Below are 4,193 nucleotides of genomic sequence, written 5' to 3' on the forward strand. Positions count from 1 at the left end.
CCCTGCCTACGCTGGTGCCTACGGTGGTGCCTATGGTTATGCTGCTGCTCCTCATTACATCGGCTAGATCACTTCTCGTCTTTCCTACAGTTCCCAAGTTCTCTGTATTTCACACATCTTTCCTAATAAATTGAGCTCGCTTTAAAGATGCCTTCCTTTATTTTCATTTGTTTAAATATACATTGAAAATAGTCCCATTAGTTAAACCATCATATGAGTACATTTCCCTGTTTCCTTTAAAAGTCCTAATTTTGATAGAAATCCTTAATATATCAATCTACATACGTTTATTCTATATTTAATATTCTCATTTTTCTAACATTCACTTCCTTCATAAAGACTGAAGATCAGTAAAAGGAGTGACCCTTAACTGTTGTTGGTGTCCAACCCCCGGATGGAGCTTATGAATTGAAACGGGGACAAAAGAATTGGAAATACCATAACTGAGATTCTTGAGGAAAGAGCCTGTCTATGTACACCCGGTAGTGTTCGAATATGCAGAGAGTGCCTTTTTCTCTACTTTACGTTCATCCCTTTTCAACACCGACCTGTAACTGTGTTTATAGATTCTAATATTTTCCTTTCTTTCTTTCTTAATCTGCTTACCCTCCAGGGTTGGCTTTTCCCTCGGACTCAGCGAGGGATCCCACCTCAACCGCCTCAAGGGCAGTGTCCTGGAGCGTGAGACATTGGGTCGGGGGATACAACTGGGAGGATGACGAGTACCTCGCCCAGGCGACCTCACCTGCTATGCTGAATAGGGGCCTTGCGGAGGGATGGGAAGATTGGAAGGGACAGACAAGGAAGAGCGAAGGAAGTGGCCGTGGCTTTAAGTTAGATACCATTCCGACATTTGCTTGGATGAGAAGTGGGAAACCACGGAAAACCACTTACAGGATGGCTGAGTCGGGAATAGAACCCACCTCTACTCAGTTGACCTCCCGAGGCTGAGTGGACCCCGTTCCAGCCCTCGTACCACTTTTCAAATTTCGTGGCAGAGCTGGGAATCGAACCCGGGCCTCCTGGGGTGGCAGCTATTGACAGTAACTACTACACCACAGAGGCGGAAGCCAGAAAATCTATTATCGAGCAGGTGGCCGCGCGGTTTTGGCTACGTAGGTATGAACTTGCATTCGGAAGATAGTGGGTTCGAACCCCACTGTCGGCAGCCCTGAATATGATATTCTGTGGTTTATCATTTTCACACCACGCTGTATCCTTATTAAGGCCACGGTCACTTCCTTCCCACTCCTGGCCCTTTCCTATCCCATCGTCGCCATAAAACCTATCTGTGTCGGCGCGGCGTAAAGCAGGTCTTAAGAAAGTAGGATAACTCATGGCACTTAATTCCAAATAATTAACTAATTTTTGTTGTAGTTGAGTGGACTCACCCGGCCATAAATCATAAGTCTCACTCCCTAATCTTACCGAGTTCGATAGTTGCAGTCGCTTAAGTGCGGCCAGTATCCAGTATTCGGGAGATAGTAGGTTCGAACCCCACTGTCGGCAGCCCTGAAAATGGTTTTCCGTGGTTTCCCATTTTCACACCAGGCAAATGCTGGGGTTGTACCTTAATTAAGGCCACGGCCGCTTCCTTCCCACTCCTAGCCCTTTCCTGTTCTGTCGTCGCCATAAGACCTATCTGTGTCGGTGCGACGTAAAGCAAATAGCATTCCCTAATCTTCCGACAGCTCAGCGTAAATCGAACCAGCAACTCTCTGCGTGAGCCGAGCACATATTTACACATCAGCTAACCTAATGTAATGTTAATACATAAGAGAAGACTTTAATTTTTATTTAAACTTTTAGTCTCCAGGGTTTGTTCTTCCTCCTGATTAAGGGAGGAATCCCATCTCTATCTCCTAAAGGGCAGTGTTCTGAACATTTAGTCTTGGTACAACTGTGTAGTTGGGGGAAGGGTACCAGTACATCGCCCAAACGGCCTCACTTGCTATGCTGAACCAACACCTTCTGAAGCCGCCGTTACCTTAAGCTACGTTCCATCCCGGCGTTTGCCTAGAGAAGAAGTTGGAAACCACGGAAAAGCTACGGAAAACCTCTTCGTGAGTGGCTGAGATGGGAATCGAAACCCCACTACCCAATTGACCTCCCGAGGCTGAGTGGACCCTGTTCCAGCCCTCGTACCACTTTTCAAATTTCGTGGTGCAACCGAACTCGGGCTTCCCGGGGGCGGGTGGTAGCTAAGCACACGAACCACTGCACCACAAGAGAAGATATTTAGGTAAACTATGTGGAACCAAGGTCTGCAGTGTTATATCACTGCTACCTACTTTTCCACTCAAACCACGGCAGTGACTCCTGCCAGATGACTTAACAAAGCACACGAGCAAGTCTTAAAACCGCTTATATTACTGTAAGAAGGTAGGAATCTACTCATTGTAGCCCGGATAGCTCAGTCGGTAGAGCATTAGGCTTTTAACCTAAGGGTCCAGGGTTCGAGTCCCTGTTCGGGCGAGTAATTTTATCAGTCCACGTATATTGCAACTATTCGTCTGTTAAGGGTTACCATCATTTGAAATTAATATTGTTTTATTTGTTCATCCAATCTGTTCCACTTTAATGTACATTGATTTGTCCAGAGGATACGGCTACAAGCACGAACAGTAATTCGATGTCACCTATCGTCTGGCAAACGAGGAAGTTGGTCACTTGGTTTGAGTTGCGTATTTGTTAGCTTACGTTCGGCAGATAGTGGGTTTGAACTCAACTGTCGATAGTTCTTAAGATTGTTTTATATAATATACCATTATAAAAGAGTAATATCTTACAAGGCGAAACTTAGACACTACAGCACAGTGGTAGAGCCAGAGGCTCTCCACACTTCAGAGAACCTGACAATGAATAAAAAGGGAGATCTTCAGGAACTCGAAAAAAAAAATGGAGAGGAGAATCTTAAGGAAAATTTTAGGACCACAGAAAAATGCTGATGGGGAGTGGAGGAATAGAAAACATTATGATCTCTACAAATACACCTAAAAAGTCACTGTCACATGTAAAAGGGAAGGCTTTCAATGGGCATCTAGAAAGGATGGATGAGAAACGGCTAACTAAGAAAATATCAAGTACATCACTGGACTGAAAGCTTCGAAGAAGTGGGTCGAAGAGGTTAAAAAAAAAGATGCAACAGAAAGTGGATTTACAATGGATATGATTCACAACAGAAAAGAAATTAGAAGTCGAGTGGACAGCATCAAAACATTCCAGGAGAAACCACCAAAATGTAGACCCAAATTGGTCATATCTGAGAAAGGAAGATTAGAATTGAAAGAATGAAGAGGTTCTGGAAGAAGTAGAAGAAGAGAAGAAGAAAAAGAAGAGAAAACATTAGGTTTAATGCGGTCCATAGGCTGTCAAATTCAGAAACAAAGAAAAGAAAGTTATCCCATTATTACACCAGATAAAAGAATTAAGGAAATGAACGCTACCTTCCCAGTATTCAGCCTTACATCATACCACACTGTCGCCATAAGAACTGTCGGTGTAGGTACAATGTAAAGAAGCAAAAACAAACTCTATGGTTGCAAGATTGTTTTGATCAAAATAACAGAGTTGTGGTGGTGGTGATTACTGTTTTAGGAAGAAATACAACTGGCAAACATTGCCTATTAACACTAATCAGAGGGGAAAATAAGGAAGGCGTCTTACACTTCGGCAAAAGAAAGAGAAGTGTCACGAAGAGCTTGAACGTGGATATAAATAAATAAATAAATAAATAAATAAATAAATAAATAAATAAATAAATAAATAAATCTTTCTTCTTTCTTTCTTTCTTAATCTCTTTACCCTTCGGGGTTGTTTTCTCTCGGACTCAGCGAGGTTTCCCCCTTCTACCACCTCAAGAGCAGTGACCTGGAGCGTAAGACATTTGGTCGGGGATACAAATGGGGAGGAGGACCAGTATCTCACCCAGGAGGCCTCACCTGCTATGCTGAACCGGGGCCTTGTGGAGGATGGGAAGATGGGCAGGAACGGGGAAGGAAGCGGCCGTGACCTTACGTTAGGTACTATCCCGGCATTTGCCTGGAGGAGAAGTGGGAAACCACGGAAAACCACTTAGAGGATGAATGAGGTGGGAATCGAACCCTCCTCTACTCAGTTGACCTCACGAGGCTGAGTGGGCGCCGTTCCAGCCCTCGTACTAGTTTTCAAATTTCGTGGCAGAGCCGGAAATC

General features: G+C 44.1%; 1 non-coding gene across 1 annotated transcript; it reads left to right on the top strand.

Annotated features, from left to right (window-relative positions):
- Nucleotides 1-2,402: 2,402 nt before the first annotated feature.
- Nucleotides 2,403-2,475, top strand: TRNAK-UUU (transfer RNA lysine (anticodon UUU)). Its single transcript has one exon. It is a non-coding gene; the product is annotated as a tRNA-Lys (tRNA).
- Nucleotides 2,476-4,193: the final 1,718 nt, after the last annotated feature.

The sequence above is a fragment of the Anabrus simplex genome, chromosome 11, assembly GCF_040414725.1.
Source record: "Anabrus simplex isolate iqAnaSimp1 chromosome 11, ASM4041472v1, whole genome shotgun sequence".
Lineage (NCBI taxonomy): Eukaryota > Metazoa > Arthropoda > Insecta > Orthoptera > Tettigoniidae > Anabrus > Anabrus simplex.